A 26,651-nucleotide genomic window follows, 5' to 3' on the forward strand; every position below is an offset into this window, starting at 1 on the left:
GGTGGAGGCAGGACAGAGGCAGTAGAGCTGACCCCAGCCAGGGTACTTCCTGCCCATGAGCTGGTAAAGGGTGGGGTGCTCCCTTGGATAGGGTGCCTCTTCCCTCTTTTGGAAGCATTTTCAAACTGGGAGACACCAGAGCTGGGCTGTTTCTGGAGAGTAAACTGATGGGGTGATGGAGGACGGGTTGGAGGCCACCCAGTGCCCCAGCCCAGGGCCAGGGAGTGGGCCAGGAGCCACTCTTGGGAGACGAAGCCCAGCCAGGGAGGAAGGCCAAGCAGACACTGGGCTAACTAACACAAGGGCAGGGCATGGGCTTTCATCCTCAGTGAGTTGGCTGCATGGGTGGCTGGTTCCAGCTACAGCCAGCTGAGGAGCTCATGTGCAGCAAGGAGTGACAATGCACCAGTCCGCTGATGGACTGGAAAGGGGAAGTGGTCTCAGCAGGGAGAATCCCCATCCCACCCTCAGACGGCCAGCATCTCCTGGGAACTCCTCAGGGCCCTCCATCAGAGCCCTGGGCTGCAGCCTGCCCTCTGGAATTTGAACATGTGTGTCCCCACAGTTATGTGACAATTTCATAAGACCTTGTAGTGTTTCCAAAGATGACCCATCAGTCTGTTTTCTCCGACCCTGGACCCTGACTGGCACTGACTTGGACCCTCACAGCCACCTGGAATGCAGGCTCTTTCTTTGTGTTACTGTTATGGGGCTCCTGCATCTTGGCTAAAAGTTGGCACTCTGTGTTCTGACCTTGTCTGAGGTCAGAAGTACCCTCTTGAGCTTCCTGGCTTCATGGCTTCGTGTCAGGAACCTTCTCATGGGGTTGATTCAAGCATTAATGCATGTTCAGATCTTAAAATAATGCCTGGCATCGGAGGTCAGTGATTGTTTTGCATCATTTTTCTTTTTTATGGTGATAAATGTAAAGTGGCTGGCATGTAGCTGCTTCAAACATGACAGAAATGAGCTGCTTAATAGAACTCTTAGCTGCTAAAAATAGCTACTGTGTCCTCTGCACCCCTTTGTGCCAAAGGGTGCAGTGCTCTTGCTCTTCTCTCATCACTGAACCCCAGGAGTAGTTACTGCAACCCCCATTTCCCCAGTAGGAAAGGCCCACCTAGAGAAGGCTTCACTCACCGGGCAGCCTACAAAGCAAGGTCGTTGGGAGCTATGTGGCTACGCCTCTGCAGTTACCCCTAGCTTTCCTGCCTCTCACACTGTAGGCTACTTAGCGATACCTATTCAGCCTCTTCTCGGGGTCCCTGAGCCCCTGACCCCCTAAAGCCCCCTCTTTTTTCTCAACTTGATTCAAAGTTAGAAAGAAATCTTCTAGGAGAAAATAAGGCTCACCCGATTGTGAAGAAGAAAAGAATTTATTCTCAATCTTGCAAGAAGGGTCGCACAACCAGAAAACATGGCTGGCACCCTGAACAAAGAAAAATGACACATTTTATGCCCCTAAGCCTAGCACTCAAATCCTTCCTCTGTTTCTCCAAAGATTGGATACTTCAGAAGTTACAGCCGATCTGAGATGATGTAACTTTCCCACGCAAAATTTTGTGATTAACCGCTTCCCCCATCATGTTCCAACCATTTTAGTTTTTACCTGCTCCCCTTTGTCAAATAAGGAATGGAATTTAGTGTTCAATTGGTATTGACTTAGCTCTTTCTTGGGCATCTTTTTTACTGCCTATAGGAGTGGTTTAAGCTGGTTTCCTTTGTTTAACCTGGAAGTGGGAGACTGAGGCAGTAGGCTGCCAGGTTACATTAATCAATATTTTCTTCCTTTATGTGAAAACTAAACTAATCTTCATTTCTTACAATTGCCCCCTCCTTCTTTTAAATTCTTTTTAGTTTTCACAATTCCATTCTTCAAGTTTTCTAAGCACTATATCACACTCTTCATCATAAGAATCTCCTCCTTTAAGGGGGTATAGATTGTTTTGCCTACACTGTATGGGCATTTGTTTGGTTAGGGCAGTTTCAGTGAGTCTTTGAACTAGCCCTTGGGCACATGGAATGATGCAGCATCCGACTGTGGTAAGCACCCCAGCTGAGATAATGAGGGAAGTTAAGATGGGCAGTGCAACCCCTTTCCATTTTCCAGACCAATTTTCAAGCCATCCTGTGAGTGAATTACTAAAGCCAGAATTCTCTGCTAATTCCTCAGATAGGGTTGTTAGGCCTCGTAAAGCTTTAGTGATAGTTCCATCAGGGGCAGTGTTATTGGGGATGAATGTATAGCAACTACCTCCAATCATAACACAGAATCCCCCTTTCTCAGCTAGCATCATAGCTAAGGCCATTCTATTTTCCCATGCTATTCTGCTAGTAGCATCTAATTGTTCTGCAATTCCCTTAACTGCATTCCTGGTGTAATTAATAAATCTTTGTTGATTATAATAGATATAATTAATCCAGTCTACATTTTTATTAATGGTGACCCACCAGAATAAGAATGACTCAAACCCAGCTGCTACCTGATTTCTAGCCTTAAACTCATCGGGGACTCCTTGGGGAACTCTTATATTGTCTAAATAGATCTGCTCATCAAAAGAACCAAGTAAACTTCTTTTCTCTCTCCCTCCCTGGGATGATACTCTTGCTTTTTTTTTCAAATGCCAAGGTGTATGGGATAGACAATTGGACCAGAGGAGAGGTTCCACCCTACCTCTCAGGCAGTATTGGTCAGAGAACACCTTTTCCACAGTAGCACCACAGGTCTGCTCGAGGTCTGACCAAACTGGAGAAATTGTCAGTATGATCACTGCTTACATTCCACACTTGTGTACACGAGTTCCAAGGTCCTGGAATCCTTTCCCCTGTCTAGAGAGACAAGCGGAGTGATTCCTTGGGCCCAGATGGGAGGCTGGTATGGCCTTGAGGTTTCTGCTTTTGACCGGTGAGAAGAGAGAGGACAACATACTACAATTTGCACCATGAGTAGCATTTTGAAGGAGGAGTAACATGCATTTAAACTCCTTTTCAAAAAAGGGCTTCTGTCGTGAGTGGCACACGTAGGGCGCCTCGCTTGCTCTTCGTGCGGAATCGACATCAAGAGATTTCGGAAGCATAATTTTTGTTGCCTGGGCAGCTGGTGATCGTTGGTCCTGGCGCCCCCCCCCAAAAAAAAAAAAAAAAACAACTCCTTTTCATGCTTTTTCATACCAAGTGGAAAGGGTACAATGTGAGCTGTGGGCCGGCATGTTGCAAAAGCATAACAGTTGCTTTTGTTTAGACTCTGGACTGTATATTTGATCCATTCTACCCAGGCATTTTTGTCCCCATATCCTGTCTCTATTTCTATAGTTTGATTTAAATCTTCTGCCTTAAGTATCCTAACTGCTTTGGGATAATTTTGAATTAGGGAATTGGTCTTTGGTGGCTTTTCTTGTGGTATTCTGAAGGGTTGGCTGGAGAGGGCATTGTTGATGTCATATCTACAGGGGGAGGAAGGACTCAGATACAGAACCTCCCCAGAGGATCTTTACCTGTAACATTTGCTCCCATTCCATAGACTCTATCGACCACTTGGTCCCTGCCACTGCTCCCAGTTTCTAACTTGTCTGCTTTCTTAATAGTTATTACTACTGGATTTCACTGAAGACTTTTGCAGTCTGGTGGGGCATTACATTTATAAAATGATATCTTACCCTTTAATGGCCTTGAACTTGGTAAGACCCATCCCATATTCATGGGACATCCCCTATACTGGGTAGTCTACCATACATCATCCCAGAAGGGGCAAGGAGGGGCTCGACTGTAACCATTCCCCACCGGCTCTGGGCATAGGTATTTATTTTCCCCACTCAGCCATCGCTGGTGCTCTAAATTCCCAGTCTGTTACTTGGCAGACATCAAACTGCACCATCTGAGACTCCAGACCTTCAGTCACATTTAAAACTAATTTGATGGAGCTAGTTGCTTCTTGGGTTTGAAACATCATGTTTAGTAATATTATTTTCACCCGTAACTTAAGATCTGAATTTCTCCTTTGGTATTCTGATAGAACTAGGGCCATTGTTAATTAGGACATTACACAGCTCAACCTCTTCCCCCCCAACCCCCAGTTATTGTTTTTCAGTGTAATCTTTAAGGGATCTAGGGCTGAAATTATTTTCCAAGACTGAGATGAATTTGTTGGGTACTTATCGTCCGGTTCAGGTACTGGTCTCTTTACTCAAGTGTAATGAGTCCAGCCTTTTTCTGCCATTCAGACTGCTGTTTTAGTTGTCAGCAAGACTTGATAATGTCCTACCCAGGTCGATTGGAGTTTAGACTCTTCCATGACTTGATTTAGTCCCCAACTGCCAGGTTGGTGTTGGTAGACTGCAAATTTAAGAGGTGGAGTCTGAGCCAGCAAACCCTGATGTCTGGATGTCTGAGGGATGACAAAGTAGAAGACAGGGCCAGTATATAATTTTGAAGAAAGAGATCCTTCGACTCAAAGAAGGGGAGTTCTCCAGACTTCCCAGGGAAGGGCAGACCAAAGAGCATTTCATAAAGAGAAATTCCCAGTTCCCTTCTAGGGGCAGTTCGGATTCTTAACAGTGCTATAGGTAAACCTTTAACCCATGGTAATTTGGTTTCTAAGACCAACTTAGAGAGTTTTTTTTAAGGCTTGGTTCATTCTTTCCACTTTCCCTGAGGATGGTGGGTGCCAGGGTGTATGGAAGTTCTATGTGATACCTAGACCCTGCATAATATCTTGCAACACTCTGGATGTAAAGTGAATACCATTGTCTGAATGTATGTTTTCTACTAACCCACATCAGGGAAAGATTTGTTCAAGGATAATTTTTGAAGTTCCTGATGCTGTAGCTGAAGCAAGAGGGTATGCTTCTATCCACCTTGTCAGGTGATCCACAATAACCAGAACATATTTTAATCAACCTACAGGGGCATTTCAGTATAATCAACCTGAATGCTCTGGAATGGACTGAGCTCAGGCTCCCTCACCCCTGGCACTTGCTTTCTTAAAACTTTCTTATTAACTTTCTGACAGATTATGCACTGTTCACTTATTTGTTTGGCTATAGTATAAAGACCTATACACCCAAAATGCTTGAGGACCAGGTCACACAGGGCCTGTACTCTCCAGTGACTCCCTTCGTGCAAAACCGCTAGTACTTCCCTCATTATTTGCTTATTCAACATCTGCTGGCCATCTGGGAGGAGCCACTTCCCTTGGCTATCTAAGGTTGTCCTCAGTTGTTCTAGTTCTTTTATTTCCTTTTCAGAGAATACAGGGACTCTAATTTCTTTGGGGATGGAGGGTATCAGGGCCATTAGTTCCAGAGGGGAACAGAGGGAAGCCTCTTTGGCCTTCTCATCAGCCAATCTGTTGCCTTTTGCTTCAAAAGTGTGCACTTTTGATGCCCATTTATATGTACCACAGATATTTCCCTTGGTAAGAGCAGACTGGCTAACACTTGTTTTACCAGTTCCACATGGAATAATTCCTTCCCTCTGTTATTGATCAATTCCCTTTCTTCCCAAATTTTTCCAAAGATGTGGACCACGTCAAAGGCATATTTAGAATCTGTGTAGACTGTACCATCTTTTTCCTCTAACAATTTAAGGGCTTGATTTAATGCATACAGCTCACAAGTTTGAGCTGACCAATCATTGGGCAGTCAGCCAGCTTCTTTCATCTCACAAGTTAGTCCACCAACAACAGCATAGCCATTATGTCTTTTTCCTTCCAGGACCCTAGAAGACCCATCTATAAACAATTTTTCCCCAGAATGTAAGTGAAGATCCCCTAGGTCAGATCGGACTTGGGTTTGGTATTCAATTAAGTCTAAATAATAACGTTCAGGAGTTTCTATTTGGTTGGCACCTTTCCAATAAAAAGAAGCTGGGTTCAGACTATGGTCAATTGTTAGTATTAAATCATCTTTTTCCATTAGAATTGCCTCATATTTTAGAATTCAGAAATCTGTTAACCATCTTCCTGCTTTTTGAGACAAAATAGTCCTGACCTGATGAGGGGTGCTAACAACCAAGGCCCCTCCTAAGGTCAGTTTCCTGCTTTCTTCTACTAAGAGAGCAGTTGCCCACAGCCTGAACACACCCTGGCCATCCCCTGGAGACAGGGTCCAGGATTCTGGAAAGGAAGGCCACAGGCTTCCTTTGGCCTCCCCAGATCTGGGTCAGGACTCCCAAGGCTGTCCCCATATCTACTGTAACAAACAGATGGAAAGGTTTCTCGAGGAGGGAAGGGCTAGAACAGGGGCTTGCACCAATGCCTGCTTGAGCCCCTCTAAGGCCCTTACTTCCTCCTCCTTCCATTCTAACTTGTCAGGCTCCTCCTCCAAAATTAAAGTAATGGTTAAGTTCATTTAATATGTTATAAGTTGAATGAAAGGTATTTAAAGGTGTTATAAAATTAATAGGTTTTTAAAAAAATTAATAAAAACTGTAACTAAGAGTTAAAATCATTTATAAATGCATTTATATTACAAAACAGTGGAAAGACAATAACTGAAATTATAGCTGGGTGAATTTAGCCTGAAACTATTATTTAAGTGTAAATTCTAAACTAACCTTTCCTTTGTTTATGGTTACTTCAAGGCTAACCTCACCCTTTGCCTTTGCCTATGGTTATTTCATAATTGAGAAGAGTTGGGACATCACTGTCTCCTCTCCTGGTATTAGTAACCCTTTCTCTCATGAATTCAAGTGTAACCTAAATAAATGGCTGCCTGATGGAATAAGGTTAAATGACCACTGGAGTTTTATTATCTCCAAAATCAAAAAGGGGGGTGGAGGGGGAGAAGTCTCCTGCCTTGACGGTCAGTGTTCCTAAGAGTGGCAATTCATGAGAGAAAGCAGTCTGTCTCCCTGAGGCTTCAAATAGCCTCAGTAAATATATACAAAATTAATCTTGTTGCTTATCCAAAATTCTGCTAATTTCAAAGTAAAATATAAAGTTCTAAAACAAAATGGTGCTAAGGCATTGAGAACATTTTGGTTATTACAGTCCATTAAGTAAGAAGGAAAATTCTTGTGGTAAACTGCATGGTCATAGTGCAAATTAAGAAGAGTTTCAAGAGTCTTTGAAATGTTTGCAGTCACACTTGTTTTGTAAAGATTAGAAGTTTAAAGTAATTAAAGTTATGTTTTTGTCTCAAACTATTTATATCTGCCTATTTGCTCAAATTGTTGAGGTTAAATATGCAGTTATATTTATAAATATTCTTAAAGCCCAAATTAAACTAAGCAGGATGAAAAAGTCATAGAAATCTGATTATAGAAACAATTGGGAAAGGGCCTCCTCTTTGCAAGAGCTTTAAAGGCAAGACTAGGTATAGCAGATTAAACCTATCTACTAGGCTAGGGAATTAAGAATCAGTTTGCCTGGTAATTTCCCAGTTTAAACCTTTGTCAGCCATAAAATGCAAAAAAAAAAAAAAAAAAAAAAAGGGAAAAACAAAGATTAGGTTAATTTTCACATAAGAAAAATGTTGATGTGACCTGGTGGCCTGCTGCCTCAGTCTCCCACTCCCGGGTTGGACAGCAGTGGAGGAGACCAGTTTAGGCCAGTCCTATGGGTGGTGGAAGGATGCCCAAGAAGGAGCTAACTAAGTTGGTGCCATTTCAGCACTTAATTCTATTCCTTGTTTGACAAAGGGGAGCAGGTGAAAACTAAAATGGTTGGAATGTGATAGAAGAAGCAGTTAAATCAAACTTTTGCATGGGAAAGTTAAATCTCAGATAAGCTGTAACTTCTGAAGTATCCAATCTATGGAAAAACAGAGGAAGAGCTTGCATGCTAGGCTTAGGGGTATAAACTGTGTCATTTTTCTTTGTTCGTGGCACCAGCCATATCTGGCTCTGCACCCCTTCTTGCAAGATTGAGAATAAATTATTTTCTTCTCCAATCTGGTGAGACTTATTTTCTTCCAGAAGATTTCTTTCCAACAAAATAAAGGTAATTAGTGGCTCTATTAACAAATTTCAGTAAGTAAAGGAAAGTCCATAAAAACTATGGAAAGATCTTTCCTGGGTTATGATTTAAAAAAAAAAATTAAGTAATTGTGTAATGTGTTTTAAAACCTGGTAGTCAGTATGCTTTTAAATTAATAATTTTCATAACTTAAAGAAAAGAAATTTTTAGCTTCCTGTAAGGGAAAAAGAGAACATTCCTTGCATAAACTATTATGGTTTCAATTTTATTTAACTTGAGTGTAATCTCCCATAGTTAATTTATAAACTAAATTAACATTATGTACGAAATCTTTAGAGTAATGAATATTGTAAGTTCACATTAGTGAAATTATGCTAAAGGAAAAAGATTGTAGATATGCTCTCTTAAATAAAGAGTGAATTTCTTTCATTGGTAATTGTAATTTAGTAAGTTTATTTAAACATGAGGTGGCTAGTCAATGTGCTTATAGTCAATTATAAAGAGTTTGTAAAACATCTTCCAAACTGAAAATGTTTAAATAGTTCTAGTTGTAGAAGTCATTGTTAACTAAAAAACTTAGATTGGTATTGGTAGCAGAAATAACTTCATGATAATAAACCTGTCTGAAGGCCACTGCAAAGTACACATTTAAGTAAATGGTAATAAAAAGTTGTCTTGATTCTATTCGAAATATTCTGTTTTCATTCTAACAATGAAAAATAATATTTTTCCTCTTACTAAAGTAAAGTACCATAGTAAAATTGTGTAAGTAAACAGTCATTTGATATATGTGTTGCATTAAGTTGTTTAAAATATATATAAAAACAAGGAATAAACTTTAACATTGTCAAACTCTTGTGCATTCAAACCAGGCCTTGAATACATTACAGGTGGCCTCTCCATGTGAGTTATTGGCTAGGCTGGTCACTGACCCCTCAATTAAAATATGTGCTATATCAGCCTCTGGTTCTGCTCCTGAAGTCGATGGAAACTATATTGCAGTTTCAAGCTCCTGCAGCAGCCAATAATGACTCGGTACAGCCAAGTGTACAATGGATATCGCCTCCAGACTGGCACTGTTCCATAGTGCCAGAGAGCACTATGCACCAGGCTAGTGGAATACTGGAAAATCTCTCTAAGATGAAGGATGCTGCAACTTGCTCACTGCGTTGAAGAACATGCTAAGTGGAGCCATGATACCAGGATACTGTAAGTGAAACTTAAACACAATTGGCATTATGGCCTGCTCTCATGGAGAGATAACATGTAAGGTATTACAAACCTGAAACTCAAAACTAATAATTGCAACTCTGAATCCTTATGCATTAAGTAATACATTAGTTAATATTAAGTGCTGTACTTTTATCCTGTACTAAATATATGCCTAATAATTGTAATGTTATCTTTTCTATTTTGGATCAAGTGCAGAAGTATATTAGACATGTTAAATTCCTGGTAAAATCATTTTCTAAACAGTTAATAACATGTCTATAGAATAAGGTGGCAGTCTCAGCCAGTCTCAGTCAACTTCTATATTCTGCTGTACTCTGCTATGTAGCAAAGGTGAGGCTTGCTTGCTGATGGTGAGTCACCTACTGAACAAGTCAAAATTGCTAGAAATTGTACAATGAAAACCAAGGTGTAAAAATCTTTATTCTGTAGTTCTGATCACTCCCACAGGTGAAAACTAAGAGTATTTCCAAATTAGTGTTCTAATCCTGAGTGAAGCCAGTTACCCAAGGAGTGCCAGTTCACCAGGAGCATCTGACAGAGTGAATGAGTGTCAATCATTAAACAGCTTGGAATGTGTCTTCAGACAAAGCTAAGTGTCTGCTGCAATTTCTCTCTAAAGATGGATAACTTAAAAAAGAATATATATGCTGTTTCCACCAGCTTTTAAGGAGTGCCATCTTTATAGGCATCTAACCTTGTCTACCTCTGTAATCCAATGTATCCTCTTTTAAAAACGGGTATTCCAAATTTTTAATTAAGTTTGTTTCTTTCAGAGTGAACATCTTATTAACCATATGAAAACTTCATCCAACTTCGTACAGAATGCCAGATCCATCTTCCTCCAGTTAGAATAAATTAAGAGTTTTACACCTTATTAGGCAATGACTACAGCCCATGGCCAGCAGGAAGCAGTTACAGAAAAGAGATCGTCTCTCTTCAGCACCCCTTTTAAATTAAAGGTGTAAACTCTTTAAGAGTAAAATAAAAGTAATAGATGGATCTGGAACCTGACTGGAAATCCATGTGAATGCCAGTGGCAGCAGAATAACTGCAGGAGGCCCCTGCCCAAGATTCTGCTGTCCAGAATGAAAAGTTCTAAACTTCTAAAAACAGTCCTGGATGCTGTACTAAAGACTGATAAATAATCAATCAAGACAACAAACAGCCATCTACCTCATAGCTCCAACAATAATTATGCCAAAGCTTAGCAAGTTAAACTTTGGCAAAAGGGGGAGAATGATGTGGGCCATGGGTGGAAGGCTCTTTGTCTCTTCAGAGATAACTAAGTTGTTTGACTTGTGGGTGTGGAACGGTAAGAGGCTGCAGTCCTGCCCTTAGGGACAGTGGCAGCGGCTCCAGTCCCAGGAAACAGTTTAATAATGCAAGGGCTATAAACTTTAAGTATTTAGGGGAAATGCAAAAAGTAAATATGCTAAAAGCTTATCTAGAATATCTGGAGTCCATACTAAAAGCTTACCTAAGATGTGGAAGAGATATATGCTAATTGAAGCCTATTGAGAACTGAAACAAAGGGACCATTTGGCCTTTCCTCTCTGTATAAAAGATATTTGAAAATCTTGTTCGGGGCTCGGGATTCAAACAGAAGTTCCCGAGTCCAGCCAGCCGTCAATAAACCATTTTTCCTTCTCAAAATCATTCCTGAGTCCTGGCCTCTCTATACTCAAATAATTGAACTTCTCTTAAATTCTACAACACCATCACTATCAGTCCGATGCTTAACATCCTCCCTAGTGGACTATCTGGAGGAATGTATCTGGGAGATCCAACAGATACCCCTTCCCCTTTTTCCCAGTCGCCTGACTGCCTCTATTTCCCATTCTGAATCTTGTCTGGGTATCTTTCTTTTGAATCTTTTGCTTTGTCCCTCTCTGGCCCTTTACCTCACGGGAGAAGGGAAATGCAAATTGGGACTCTGCACTCACTTCACATTGTATGTCACACATCTCATGCACACACAGGGAACCTCAGACTCATCAGAATTCCTGACCGCCAAGGTAATACTTAATAGCCTTTGTTCTTACCTTGGTCCATGCATGGAGTCACCTGGTCAGCAAGAGGCAGATTTTCCCTTCCCTTTTTCTCACCCACAATCAGCAGATCTAGTGTCTGTTCTCAGGCCTCCTGGCTGCCAGAGGTGAGGCCCCCACCAGTGGAGTCCAAGACCGCATAAACAGCTGGGTGTGCCTCCCTGTCATCCAACGCAGGGGTCCGCTCTCTGAAGCCTCAGAATCCCGGGTAAGCCCCCAAAGCTGTTAGAAATAAATCTTCTTCTGGAAGGAAATAAGGCTCATCCAATTGTGGAGAAGAAAAGAATTTATTCTCAATCTTGCAAGAAGGGGCGCACAATCAGAAAACGTGGCTGGCGCACCAAACAAATAAAAATGACACAATTTATACCCCTAAGCCTAGCATGCAAGCCCTTCCTCTGTTTCTCCAAAGATTGGATACTTCAGAAGTTACAGCCGATCTGAGAAGATCTAACTTTCTGGCACAAAAGTTTGTGATTAACTGCTTCCGCCATCACATTCCAACCATTTTAGTTTTTACCTGCTCCCCTTTGTCAAATAAGGAATGGAATTTAGTGTTCAATTGGTAGCTCTTTCTTGGGCATCTTTTTTACTGCCTATAGGAGTGGCTTAAGCTGGTTTCCTTTGTTTAACCTGGAAGTGGGAGACTGAGGCAGTAGGCTGCCAGGTTACATTAATCAATATTTTCTTCCTTTATGTGAAAACTAAACTAATCTTCGTTTCTTACATTCAAGACCATGACAGTCCCTGAGCCTGGGTGGAAGGCACCCTCCAAGCCTGGGGGTGGCCTGGCAGCCAGGTGGGCCCCACCACTGTCCTGCCAGGGCACCTTCCCTGCAGAAGGATGGCCTGGCCCCATGGGGTGGGAGTCTCCCATGGGGCTGACTCTCGAGCTTCAGGGACAGGGCATCTTAGGAGTCAGAGCTCATGACCCTCAGGCAAATTGAGAATAACAACTCCTCAGGCTGGTGGGTCATTTGCAAATCATGGCCCCACCCCCATGGCCTCTGCCCCCTGCATCTCCTGGAAGAGTCAGAGATGCAGCTTCCCAGGCCCCACTCCAGGCCCACTGACCCGGAGCTCCGGGGTGGGCCCCCGGGAGTGGACCTCGCCCTCCAGGTGACTCTGGTGCACTCTCAAGTTTGAGGAGCAGAGGGCAGAGAGCAGGGAAATGAAGATGACCAGGACACGTAGCTGAGCAGGGACACCCTTTCAGGGGGCAGCTGTCCAGTTTCCTCCAAGCCCTTCTTGGGGGTCTGTGCACTCAGGCTACTTAGGGAAATGCACTCTCAGGGGAGGCATGTGTGGGCGGGACAGGCGGGGGTGCCCGGGGTCTCTTGTGTTCCTAAGCCTCCTGATGTGGGCAGAACTGCCAGAGTAAAGCTCGGTCTGTCCTTCGTGGTGAGAGGTGGGCAGCAGGGCTCCTGCCTTCACCCACCTGCACATTAGGGTCTCGGGGGCTGGGAGCCCTGGGGGAGCAAAGGAGCCAGAGCGCAGAAACGCCTCCTCAGGTACATCCCCTGCCCTCTCATTTTCTTTAGGAAGCATCCAGAGGATACTCATTTTAAAGTAGCAATTGTGGTAAGTGAATATGTGCTGCTTCCCCTTTCTTTAGCCTTCAGAGAACATTGTTTTGCCTTTGGACATAAAACAGTAACATTTTATTGATGAAAATAAATTGAAAAATGGAAGTGATCACAGTAAATAATTGAAAAACCTATGTCCCATCACTGTAGCGACTGATGCTTTCAATCCCTTTGTCTGGTCACACGTAGACCTGCTTTCTGAGAGTGTGTTTCTGTGTGTTTCCCCCGGGCCAGCGGAGGGTGGGGGCTGGGGCCTGGGGTTGCTCCAGCCTCCCACTGTGGCCTCGGGGCCCCTGGCCTGTCTGTGAGGGCATGAATGGCTGGTGGTGGCGTGAGGCTGCGGGCATCTGCTGGTGTGGGAGCCTGTCCCGAGCCTGGGCACAGGACGTTGGACACAGCAAAGGGCCAGGGTCAAGGGTTGAGGAGGCAGGTATTTAGGCGGGGAGGCCTTAGACAAGGATACCTTGAATTTACTGTTATTATACTCAGGATAAAAGCAAGGTCTAGACCCGATAAGCTGCTTGCTGGCCAAGCACCAGTGCTGAGACACGCACTGTGGATCGTTTCTGGAGTTTAGACCTGAGTTTGGTGCCCAAGGAAACATTGAACAGAAAGCATAGCTGGGGTTCGGAAATCTTCATTAACTGCCGAGTAAGTGAAGAGCTCCAAGGAGGACAGTCTGGGGCAGGACGCGGGTGTAAACGTCAGGGAGAAATTGATGTGCTTAGTCCTAAAAGGCAGCTCTGCGCAGACCCTGCGGGCAGGGCCTGGGGTCCCGCTGACCCCACTGGTTGATTGTCCCATCCCTGAGTCGAGCTTGGGGTAAATGTTCATGTAAACCGGCCTCTGTCTCAGCTGGTCCACGCTGTCTTTGCCCCTGGAAGGAATCCTAGAAACCGGGGCCTTTCCTGGGAAACGGTCTGTGGCTGTTTGGGGGTTTCAGAGCCATCCAGACCACGGCCACCCCCAGGAACCTGCGTTGTGGGGTCTGCGTGCTCGTGGGGAGAGAAGACCCTGAATAGAAGTGGAGGAGCTTCCCCGCGGGATCCCTGGTCGGGCTGCACTGCGCCGCGCTGGCAGTTTGGTGCAGGTGGGTTCCACGTCCTCCCAGCCCTCCTCGGACGGAAGCTTCCCGACAACGCAGCTCCACGTGCCGCTGCTGCAGGCAGACGAGATACCCTGTGGTACCAGAGCTGGGACAGAGGCCAGAGATGCTGGGCTGGCGCTTACCCCAAGACTCCACGCTGCTCCAGGCCCTGTCTCCGTGGCCTCCTCTGGTCCACGTGGTGACCTTCCTTCTTTTCCACCTTCTGCAGGAGCAGACACCTGGCACCAAGAGTGTGCAGCCCTGGGCAGCTCCTGCTTCAGGGAGAGGCCCAGGACCTGGCCATGTGGGAACCGGCCATGCAGTTGCCTGACATGTGAGGGTCGAATGTCATTAGGCTCAGGTCCCACTAGCGAGGACAGCTCTTTCTAAGAGCATGGAAGTGGGGAGAGCATCTTCACAGATGCACATCCTGGGCTGCCACAGGAACTTGCCTGCTTGTGAGCTGTGGCCCAGTGTATGCTCAGCCCTAGGCAGTCAGCTTTGCTAGTTCTCCACTGAGGAGAATTTCCCAGGAGGGTGGACAGAAGCATCAGGCATGCGAGATGAAGCCTGGAACACAAAGCAGGGAAAGAGCAGGACCCCGTCCTCGCAAACACAGCACTCAACGCTTCTTACACATCCACTCAGGTAGACAGAGTATTGGAATAATTATTATATGACCTGATAAGCATTTTAACTTTAGAGAAGGCTGTGACTCATTTCTCTCCAGAAGAGAGTTCCCAGGGGAGGTGGATATGGCTTGATGGATAAAGCACCCGTCTCCCCTATAGGAGGTCCAGGGTGTGATGCCCAGGGCCGCCTGGCCCCTGTGGCGAGCTGACCCACATGGAGTGTTGCTGCACATAAGGAGTGCCACCCCACACAGGGGGCCCCCACATAAGTGGTGGCCCCCACGCAGGAGGGCAGACCACCCACCCACATGGAAAGCTGATGCAGCAAGATGACACAATGAAAGCGCGACACAGAGAAGAGACAACATGAGATGCAGTGAACTAGGGAGCTGAGGTGGAGCAAGAGAATGGTCGCCTCTCTCCCTCTCCAGAAGGCCTCAGGGTCGGTTCCCAGAGCTGCCTAATGAGAATACAACAGACACAGAAGAACACACAGTGAACGGACACAGAGAGCAGACCATGGGGGGGGGGGGGGGGGAGGGTGAGGGGGAGAAATAAGAAAAACATAAATACAATTTTATATAAAAAAAGAGTTCCCAGGGGTGCTTGCCCCTCCTTCCTTGAAAACCGCACTGTCTGATGTTCAGTCACCCGGATGACATTCGACCTTCACATTTACAAAATTCCCAACATTTATTCTGGAGTCATTTCTCTTGTTTTCCAGCCATTTTAGATTTATTTTATACTGATTTTTAATGTTGACCTCTTTGAATATTTCAGCATTCCTTTAGTTATTGTACATTAATGTAACTTTTTAATCATTTTTGTAAGGAACAATTTCATTTTTAAAAAATGGCAAATGAAAATGGAGGAAAATATCACTGGCAATCCCTTCTCTCAGAAATAAGATTTTATTTTTTGATACACAGTTTTCAGGTACTTTCTGCTTGCAAAGGAGGTTATTAGTGAGGCAAGTTTTAGCAAACTTTTCCAGTTATCATATCCTGGAAAACCTGTCAATTCAAGTTCTTAGAGGATTTTTTAAAACTTTATAGAAATACAGTTAACATACTGTGAGTCAGTCTTTTGAGGGGAATAGCCCAGGGGTTTCTCATATATTCACAATCGTGCAGCCGCCACCACAATCAACATCAGAAAAATTTCCTTGCACCAGAAAGAAATCGCCGTGCCGCTTGCCATTCCTCCCCGCTCTCCTTGCCCCCAGGACTGGCAACCACTGCTGTGCTGGCGGTCTCTCGGACTTGTCTGTTCCGGCGTCTCGTGTGAGTGGAGGCACACAACAGGCTTCTCTCACCCGGGGCAGCGCGTCCATCTGTGGAGGAACGTGGATCCCTACACGACATGTCCCCGTTCGTCCCTGGGCAGGAACGGGCCAGCGACTAACCATTCTGAGTCTCCGTTTCCTTTCATGACTTGAACCACACACACGCAGCGATCGAGCCGTGGAATTGGGTGGGTGAACGTGAGCATTGTGCCAGGTAGGTTTTATTTCACTTGGTGTTTTTTCAACAAGCTGGAGAATGTCCCCCGAGGTGCTTCAGGAGTCCCCTAGTTGTTCGAGTCCTGTGCAGCTGGACTGAGGTCCAACGTATTTGCTTGCCTGAGATGGGGAGTAGGGCCTCCCCAGGCTTCCATAGACGTAACAGCATTGCTCGGAAACATCTTTCATGGTTGGAAGATGCCTTTAGAGGCAGCATCCCCTCGATGTGACCAACTGGATTTGGGCAGGATAGCTTCTGTTGACTGTCCCTTACACTGTCCACTCTAGCAATGGGTAGTACACACGGTCACTCACAGTCCACCTTATCCGCAGCGACCAGTTGTGTGATCCCATGCCGCAAGATGGCAGTAGCCATAAGTCATCCACAATAAATGAACAGTCATAGATAGCTGGTTGTAATTACATCAATCAGGGAGACTGCCATCAGCAATGAGTGATGCTTAACCCAATCAGCTGAATGCCTTCAAAGGGGAAGTGATTCCAGCATTGAGAGAGAGTTCCCCAGCTCTTCTTTGGACAGCCAGCATCCCCCAGAGCTTATCAAGAACCTTCATTGGACTTTCCTTGGGCCCCTGCCTGCAGCCTGCCTGTGGAACCTGGACTTGTGCATCCCCACAGTTATGTGAAAGACTCATAAAATCCCATGCTATGGATGGATATCTCTTGTCAATTCTGCTTCCCTAGAGAACTCTAATACACTCCCCTTCCACACTTAGCCAGTCACTTACAGCTCTGACTTAGCTTCACCTCCTGCTTTGTGGGGCCTAAAGTTCAGCAAGTGGTGAATGCTAAGGGTTTTCGCAGGTGTCCTAAACCTTTGGCCTGCCTGGCCAGGTACGTGGCCTTATGAACCCTCAGGATGTGTTGGAACCTTTCATTATTTTAATTTATTTTTGGGTATTTATCGATTTTATTCTGTAGGACCTTTTCAAAGCCCTCATTCCTCCCAGCATCTCCTTCCCCAGACTCTTTCTCCCTGGGTGATGGGTATATCTCCTGTGCTCCTTGGCAGTTATCTCCTGCTCTAGCGATGGTTGAGAAGACGTGATTTCAAATTCTTTTGAAACACACCACCTAAGAGGCCACCTCAGTCCTGCAGAAGCTGTGAGATGCACTAACAGAAGCAAATCCCTGAGCCACCAGGCAAGTCAGAGCACATGAAAACATTTCTCCCAGGTCCAAACCCATACTTTCCCCCTGGCATCACTGAGCTGCACCAGGAAGGCGAGATGCCACCTTCAAAGCTGTCGGGGAATGGTGGGCAGGTAATTCAAATGCCACCACGCTCTCTTACCAAAGCCCAGCAGCTTTTGTTTTCATTGTGGGTCCCTCTGGTTGTTGGAAGCTTTTGATCAGAGAGTACATGAAAATAATTTTGACAGTTTTTGACAGCTAACTCGTGGTTTCAGTGGAGAGAATTAGCCTTTTCCCCAAGCTTCTTTTTGTAACACCACCTCTTTGTGATTTCACCCAAATCCCCACCTCTCCCTTTCCAATGGGCCTTTATCCCCAGTCTCTGGCCTCCCAATTATCAGTTAGCATCTCATAGGTTTCTACATGACAGCTGTTACGTTCGCTACCCCTTCCTTCCCCTGTTGTTCTTGCCCCCATAGAGCCCAAGCTCTGCTCACACTCAGGTACTAGCTTGGCCTTTCCTCTCACCTTTCAGTTGCTGATGAAGTCACCGTGTCTTTGGTATCCTAACCCCATCTCTGAACCCCTGCACTGACCTCCTGGGGAAGCCCCAAACCTTCCCTGCATTTTTCTCCCTGCTTCATCCTCTTCATGTATTTATAGCATATATTATATTATACATTATATTCTTATAATATCAAGGATACTGCAGTATAGTTTGTGTATTAGTCAGCCACAAAGGGTGCTAATGCAAAGTACCAGAACTCTGTTGGCTTTTATGAAGGGTATTTATTTGGGGTAAAAGTTTATATTTACAAGACCCTAAAGAGTCCAGCTCAAGACACCATACAAGGTTCTTCCTCACCAGTCTGTTGTCACCTGTTGAAGCAAATGGTGTGTGTTGTCTGCAAGGGTTCAGCCTTCCTCTTCCTCTTAAGGCTCTGTGGGCCCATCTTCTTCTGATCTCAGCTGTAGGCTGGAGGGCTCATTACTTTCTAGGCTTTCTTAGCTGCTCAGGGCACTGGTCTCTCCAGCTGCAAACTATTGGGAGAATAGCTCATCTCCCTCGGGGCCCCATATCAAGTTCTCTGCTCTACCCTGTCTATGGAGTGCTCTCTATTCTTGTGTATCTTCTTCTGTGTATCTACTTCTGTGTGACTCCTTGGTTGTGTGTCCATTTATATAGCCCACTAAGGGGGCAGGGACTCAAACTCTACTGACACTCCACTGACATGGTCAAATCAAAGCCCTAATCTGAACGTAATCTAATCAAAGACTGCAGCTGAATCTAATACTATCAAAGGGGATCATGCCCAGGGAAACAGACCAGTTTACAAAGATAATCTCTCTTTTTAGAATTCATAAATAATCTCAAACTGCCACAGTATGTAAACAATAGTATCAACATGGAAATTAATCGTTTGTTTATTATTTGTTTAGCCAATTAATCCATACGTTCCTTCAGAAAGCACCTTGAGTTGATCATAGTCATCACATTCTTCCCAGTTCTTGTATAGAAAGCCCAGCACATACTAGATGCATAATTCCTGAATGTCTGAAGAAAAATGTGTAAATGCATGCATAAACGAATAAATGATACCAGGAGTGAAAGAATACTGCCCATTTAAGCACAGTACCCGAGCTGCAATGATAATACACTATTTGCCGATAAATAAAAACTACAGAGTCAAGATCCAAACCAGAACTTGAACATAATCAATGATTTTCCAGAGCCTGGCCTCTGGCTATTTTCTGTTTATTATTTCATTTATTATTTTATTTAGCCAGTATATTCTTAATTTTCTATTATGTGCCAATCATTATGCCAAGTTGGTATAAAATGTTAAAAATAGTAACAAAGTATTATTTATATGAGTGTTGTACAAGGACTCTGTAACCATGGAGATCACTGTCAAATTAATGCACCTGACAATAAACAAGAAGGGATAAATATAGCATGGCACTATATGATATGATATAGTGTATACTGTGCCATAAGAATAAATCTAAGCTAAATAGCCTCAGGAATACTCCAGGCTCCATTCTTTCTTTAGAACTCTTGGAATTATGCATCTGAGGACTGTAGAGCTATCCACTGAGAACAGGCTATCCAGAGGATATCATGTTAGAGAAGCCCAAATGGGTTTCAAAGAGGTGCACCAAGCCCATATTTCTTCTGTTTGTTGGTGCTTATTTGTAATTCTTCTGCTTTCCACGTGGACGATCCAACGTCAAGAACTTCAGGTTGGCATGTGGCAGGGATTAAACTAATTAAAAACAGTGTTCTCTGAAGCCACATCAAGGAGACCATGTAGTAAATGATTCTCTAGTTTAGAACAAGGTTGTCTAGTATGGTGACTTTGATGAACTTCATTTTATATCTATGCCTAAAGCACGGGAGTTCAGGGGAATGGTCAGTACTATTGTTGCTATTACAGATAGGCTCTCCTTGGACTTGGAATTGAGGATTGACTCAGAGAAGAGTTGAATGGGGAGGTGGGTGGTATAGAGGTATGGGCTTTTCTGATTTCTTTTAAACTGTTTATTTTGAAATAATTTCAATCTGTCAGGACAATTATAAAAATAATACAAACCCCATACTATGAACTCCAACACTCCCCACCCCCAGATCCCCCAATTGTAAAATTTTACCACACTGCCTCTATCATCTATCTATTTATCTATCTATCTATCTATCTATCTATCTATCTATCTATCTATCTATCATCTATCAGCTAGCTATCATCTATCTATCAAATATCTATTTTCTAAACATTGGGGGTGTTGATGCATAATGGGTGTAGAGTTTCTGTTTGAAGTGATAGAAAGTTCTGGTAATTGATGGTGGTGAGAGTAGCACAATACTGTGAATGTGATTTAATCCCATGAATGGTGTGCTTGGGTGGTTGAGATGGGAAAGTTTATGCTGTAATGTGTTTCCACAATGTGGTTTAAAAAAAAAGAGTAAGAGCAACTAAAGAGATAATGACAATTAAAAACAATACATGATAATGGACCAGATCTAATAACTTAGGAGAAAGGGCTCAAAAGGACATTATTAGGACATATGAAAAACTTGGAATTTAGCCTGTAAGGCCTTTCTGATTTTCAACATATATATTTTCCAGCCATGGTGAACGATCCATCTGGGAATCTCCTTTGGAGAGGATCAGACTGATGATCTCCAACATCCAACTGGTTCCTACAAAAGGAAGGAAAAAAGAGTGCCACCTACTTCAAACTGACTTTTGCCTTTGCAGCCACGTCATAGACATTATGTTATTTACCAGTGATGTGTATGTCCACCAATCCAATGGCTGCTTACATTCACCATCTTACCTCTTTCACTAGCGGTGTTCAATTAACTCTTCACTCTAGAACCACGCTGTTCTTTGGCTTCCATAAGGAAACACTCACCTGGTTTGTCCTCCTTCTCTAGCTATTACTGCTCAACTGCTGGCTTCCTCCTTTTCAAAGAAGTTCCTAACTAATTTGTCTTATTCCTGCATATGCACAACTCTCTTACTTACTAGATGGCAAAGTAGAGGGAGAATCATCAAGGCAGAAAGTTGCTAGATCTTCAAAGTTCCATCAGAATGAAATCTACCGTCTTTCAGGCTGTTGTTCCTTATTGATGCACGGCCTATAGAGAGAACAGGGAAGGAAAGTGGTATTACAGACTCTCAGTGAATTAAATGCTATTTCTGACTTTACAAGAGCCAAGTATTCTTTTTCTTTCCTGTGCTAGCGAAGCTAGGGTTGACCCTGTGACTTGATCCCTGGAAATGATCTATAAGAGAAAGTGTCCTGGGAGACTTCAGAAAGGAAAGACAGATCCTGCTCAGATTTTTAAAAAGTCAACCAGAGGGCATTTCCCTGTCACACATGACCACCCGCTTCCTGACTTTGAATGAGCTGTGAAGAGACTTACTGCACACAAGTTCTGCAGCCATTAGCAGCCTTCTGGAGGAAGCTGCACAGGCAGAGGAGCCTGCAAATCTACTGCACTGCATCATGGAACTTCTGGAGCCCGTCTCTGGGTATTTCATTCTTTGTTTATGATGTAATTAGCCCAGTGTTTTCTACCAGATCTGTCTGTACCTGTAATAAAATACTTGGTTCAGTTACACTAGTCCTAATCAGGCAGCAGAACAAAATATGCCTGGCCCATAATTTTCTTAAGCAAACACAGTACACATCCCCTTGGTGCACAGTGCAAGTGTGCTGTCATGCTGGTCACTGCTGTAGCTGCTAGCTTAAACCCACTCGTATCTCCCCATTGCTCACGTGGCTTCTGGGACATCTAAGCCATGGAGTCTCTTGCTCCTCCTGCCAGCCTCTGTAGTTACACTTCTCTCTGGTCTACTAGCCTCAAGGCCCACATCAATGTTCACCCCACTTTCCTTGTTGGCAACCTAAGAAATGTGGGAGAGCTTCCCTCACCCTCGATCCCTAATCAGGTGATTCCAGAAGACATTTGGCCATGTTTGGAGTCATTTAGGTTATCGTGACTGGGGTTGAGGGTGAGTAGAGGCGGGGAATGTTGCAAACACTCCACCGTGTATAGTACGGTTCCACAAAACAAAGGAACACCATGCCCAAATGCCAATACTGCTGAGGTTGAGAAACCCTGCCTTACCCCATCCAGTGAGCAAAGCACTTTGAACCTACGGTCAAAATATTGCTATCTTCTCTCTCACAGGCCAAGTTCTAATCACAGAGAATGCTTGCCCTATCTACTTATAGCCATCTTTTCTTCTTTTTAACCTCAACCTTCTAATTCGTTCTGCATAGAGTGGTTCCAGGGACCTTAAAATACACACTCATATCACTTCTGTGTGCTACCATTGCCTTTCAGATACTTCCCTAATTCTGGAGTTGCAAGATCCACACTAATTTGCCTGATTAATGTGTGCATTCCTTCAGAAGCATGCCCAGCCTCACCTCATGACACACAGGTCCTATGCCCGTCTCTCCAGGTTCTCAAACACACCTCAGGGTCTTTTCCTTTTTTTTTTTTTTGAAGATTTATTTCTCCCACCCCACTCCCCATTCCCTGCGTTGCCTGCTCTCTGTGTCCATTCACTGTGAGCCCTTCTGTGTCTGTTATGTTCTCATTAGGCTGCTCCAGGAACTGATCCTGAGACCTTCTGGAGTAGAAAGGCAATTACTCTCTTGCACCACCTCAGCTCCCTGTTCTGCTGAGTCTTCAGTTTTCTCTCCTCTGTGTCTCTTGTCGCACCATCTTGCTGCACCAGCTCTCAGCGTTGGCTGGCACACGTGCACGGGGTGGCTTTCCCATGCTGGGCAGCATTCCCACACAGGGGGACACTCCTGCATGGGGCTGCATTCCTGCATGGGCTGGCACTCCACGTGGTCCAGCATGGCCTCAGCAGGAGGTCCTGGGCACCGAACCCTGGACCTCCCTATGGTAGATGGGAGCCCAACTGGTTGAGCCACATCCGTTTCCTGAGGGCTTTTACACTGAACGTGTTCACATTCACTCTGGACTCCTCAGGACAGATGCTTCTTTCTGTATAGAAATTGCTCTCGCCCTGGCCCCTCTAACCATGACCCACATAATCACCAGAATCTTCATCGGCTGTCTGTCCTCTAAGGATCTCTGCATCCCTGCAGTGCCCACTTGCTGCGTCCCTTGGAATTGTAACTGACCGCCCTCCTGCCTCTCTGACCACAGGCTTCAATGGGACCCCACTCACACCACCAACACAGAGCCTCCAGGCATGTGATCAGTGACATTGTTTCACAGCCTTCAGCCTTTTCTGACTTTGAATGAGCACGTGCAGTGGCTTCTCTATCCCTCACTACAAACTCATCCCTCAGAGGTCTCAGGTTTTCAATACTGTGTACAATGTTGGGGAAAGGAACTCCTCAAGCCACACATAATCTGTATCCATCCAGAAAAACAGCCTGCCATGCTGGTCTGGGGGCTCCAGGGGCAGCAGTCTTCGAGGCAGCTGGCTCTGTGTACTTGGGCCAAGGGAGACAATCTTTTCCAAGAACCAGATCTGGGCACAAAGGGCAGAGAGATTGTGGGAGAAAAGTCCACAGGTGAGGGTGCTTTCTGGGTCATTGCTATAAAAATGGGGAGGGGACAGGGAATGGCTCTCTAGCCAACAGCAGCTTACTCAGGTAACTTTCTGAGATTACGTGGACTTAATTGTATGGGATGGGGAAACCCTATGAAGTCAATAAGCAAGCAGAACTTCAAAGAAATGTAGATGTACTTTTGGAATTAAGGGGATTTAGAAATTATTAAGATCAACTTGATTCTCTTACTCCTTGCCCTGTAACCACCCCCAGTCTCTGGTAACTTTTACCAAGATCACACAACTTATAGTTCACTGAATTGTGAAACAGTCCCACCCAATTGTACAATAAAACTCATGCCAAACTGTGACTCTACTAATAAAATTAGTTTCAATTTGCATATTTGGTCTGAAAAAGTGTATAAGCCATATTAACTCATGACCTCAACAACATAATTTTCACATGTTGATGAACTGGTAATATTTTAAATATCCTTTTAATGTGACTCTCACTAATTTGCACAATTTCTCCCCTTCCAAGAAGGGGTTACTGGCTCCTGAAGTTCAAGTGCGTCAGCCAAGTTCATACAAACCCATACACTGCCAGGCTGACTGCGCCCAGCTTTATGTAATCACTTTATATCAAATGTCTTTAACAATATTTGCTTAATAATTAACTCCAGCTCCAGAATGTATTTGCCAGGTGCAGCAGATGTTCCACAAGGATGGAAGAGGTGTTGACATGGGAGGGGTGGGGTGGGTGGTGTGGGGGGTATATGGGGACCTCATATTTTTTGAATGTAACATTTAAAAGAAAATAAAGAATAAAAAAAATAATTAACTCCAGAAATTTGTAACTCATCCCTCTAAAACTTCTCTGAGGTTTAAGCTTAGGGATTATTTTATATTTGTATGAATAAGGAACATTGAAGCACACCAATTAAAAGTCGGCCTAAATAGGGTATGCGATCATTTACTTTGTATTTACCACTGCAGTAAAGTCAATGGTAACTAAAGTCCATAAATGTCCTGGTATTACCGTTAGCCCAGTGCTTGCTTGACCAAACAACTGGGCACAATTACCTGCAGAGTTGACACAATAGCCTAACATCACATATGCTGAGAGGAAATGGCCAGTTTATAAACATAATCCAATATTTCTTTTTGGAATTCATCAATAATATCAAACTGCTACAAATACCTTTTACGGTTCTTGTTCCGATTAGAAGTGACAAAGGGATTGAACTTCCTTTTGGCCACTGCTGCTTCAGTGATGGCCACAAAAGGGGAAAAGGTACAGTTTTAATTATTTAGAAAAATCTGATGTTACACAACCAACCAAAATCTCTTATCAGTTACACTGTTTTGCTCTGTTGCTTCTCTTAAAGAACATACAGTCACCCTATTGTAAATAAAAAGGGACTTTAAAGGAAAAGCAAGGCATAAATTTATTATATCTTGCCTGCTGATTATTAAAAGAATAAAAGTAAAATGAAATGTAACTTCTACTATAAGTTATAGTTAATAATCTCTAGAAATAGCTTTATTTAAGGAAATTAGTACCTAGACTCTAAAGCTCTTGTGGCAGTCATTTATGCCTGCTCTCTGATCTCTATTTTTTATTTCTAAGCCCTAAGATGCTATATGCTTTGTGTGTAACTTATTAGCTCCCTAGATATTTTAAGTACCTGGAACCTACTTTTCAGCCCTAAAAGTGATGAAGAAGCAGCCTTATGGCTACCCAGAATGACTGGCCTGGAGGAACTGGCACGGGATGATAAAACACAATTGGTGTTATGGCCCACTCCTCTGGAGGGTCCCCGTGTGTGGTGCTGTAAGAAGGTGCCCTCCAAGCAAGTGTCCTTGGCCTGTGGAGGAAGCTCCACTGTCACAGCACTCACCTGAGGAAGCCTGCCCCTCTCCCTCCAGCACCTGCTGAGCACCTGTGCTTGAGCCCTTAGGCTTCTCTTCCAGACTCACAGGCCTCTTCTAACTTCTTCTTTGACTGGCTGCCACTCTGGCAACAGCCACACTCAGTCAGGCTGTTAGAGGTGCAGACACATGCCAGCACCTGGCATCTCTGGTCTCCCCTGAAATGTCCTTCCCTCATCTTTCAGATAAAAGCCACCCTCTGGGCTGCAGCTCCAGTGCCCATGAGAACTCCTGTAATTGCTCCTCTGGTTTGTACTATAGCTGCGGCCTCTATCACAGCACTGCCATGTGTAATTCATGATGGAGGAGGGCTCAGACCTGGGCTTTCAACCCCTGGGTAGGTCTCAGGTACCAAGAGCCATCATCATCTGCAACCTCAGGGCCACCCTGGAAGCCTGGCAGCCCTGACTAGGGATACCCAGTTAGCTGGAGGTGACCTGCTGGCAGAGGAGGGAGGTGTCTGTGCTGTTGCCAGCACACCCTGCTGAACCTGGGTCAACATCCCTGGACAAGTTGAGACCCACAGGAAACTTTCCTAAAAAGCAAAACTGAGGGCAGAAGGTACAGGAGGCCCCTGGGCTCTTGGCTAGGGCACCTAGAAGAGTTTCAGAGCATGCCAGTTTAGTTAGGCCAGTGAAGGGTTTATTGAGAATGAGAGGAAAGTGCTCACCCAGACGCTGATGCAGGCTGCTCCAGGAAGAGGGGCGCTTGGGGTCAGGAGCTGCCCTTAGTAAAGCCCTTCCCCTCTCCTCCCCTGCCCTGCTGTGGGGAGGCCCCCAGCTGCCTGCTGTCCCCTTGCTTGCCCCACCCATTAGCCCTTAGGGGACCAGTGGGGAGGCCTTGGCTCAAGCAGTTGGGTGACCTCCTACCACTTGGGAGGTCCAGGGTTTGGTTCCTGGTGCCTCCTAAAGAAGATGAGCAAGTCAGTGAGCTGGCACAATAAGGTGACACACTGAAGAGACGTAAGGAGAAAACACAATGAGAGACACAACAAGCAGGGAGCAGAGGTGGCTAGAGTGATTAGGTGTGTCCCTCCCACATGGAAGTTCCCAGCTTTGGTTGCTGGAACTACTTAAAAAAAAGAAGATGAACACGTAACAAACAGACAGAGCAGACAGTGAGCACATACAAGGGAGGAGGGCAGACAGAAAGAAAATAAATCTTTAAAAGAAAAGACTTCAAGCCTTCATAAGCAAAGTCCTCACCCAAAGGCCACCCTCTTACATCAACATCCTGCTTGCTAATAAACGATCAAGGACACCCGTTCAAACAGTGCCTATGGCCCCCAAAGTTACCATAAACCATGCCCCCTTTCTCCCTCCCCATTCCCTTTGTTTCAAGGAGTCATATCAGCTGCTCCCCAACTCACCCCTTCAAGCAGAAAGCTCTGTAGCTGCTGCACCTGTGTGAATGCAAATTTACCTCAATAAACTTGTTCTGAAACCCCCTTTTTTTTTTACTTTCAACACAACACATGCATCCTCTGAAACTACTTTGTTAGTTAATGATTAC

At 44.5% G+C, this 26,651-nt stretch overlaps 2 long non-coding RNA genes and 1 other non-coding gene across 3 annotated transcripts in view; 2 read left to right on the forward strand and 1 right to left on the reverse strand.

Moving 5' to 3' along the window:
• LOC131274411 (uncharacterized) overlaps positions 1-16,640 on the forward strand; it is a 38,347-nt gene extending 21,707 nt beyond the window's left edge. Inside the window, exons 2-3 of the long non-coding RNA XR_009181682.2 lie at positions 15,727-16,000; positions 16,436-16,640. This is a non-coding gene — a long non-coding RNA (uncharacterized lncRNA). The remainder of the gene's footprint in view (positions 1-15,726; positions 16,001-16,435) is intronic.
• LOC111758717 (U11 spliceosomal RNA) lies at positions 2,992-3,124 on the forward strand. The gene has a single exon (XR_002792897.2). It is a non-coding gene; the product is annotated as a U11 spliceosomal RNA (small nuclear RNA).
• Positions 16,641-17,902: 1,262 nt separating the features above from the next.
• Positions 17,903-26,596, reverse strand: LOC101431453 (uncharacterized). Its single transcript, XR_001119161.2, has 3 exons — positions 26,509-26,596; positions 20,688-20,800; positions 17,903-20,359 (listed from the first exon to the last, which is right to left on the reverse strand). It is a non-coding gene; the product is annotated as an uncharacterized lncRNA (long non-coding RNA).
• Positions 26,597-26,651: the final 55 nt, after the last annotated feature.

This window comes from Dasypus novemcinctus, chromosome 18, assembly GCF_030445035.2.
Source record: "Dasypus novemcinctus isolate mDasNov1 chromosome 18, mDasNov1.1.hap2, whole genome shotgun sequence".
Taxonomy (NCBI): Eukaryota; Metazoa; Chordata; class Mammalia; order Cingulata; family Dasypodidae; genus Dasypus; species Dasypus novemcinctus.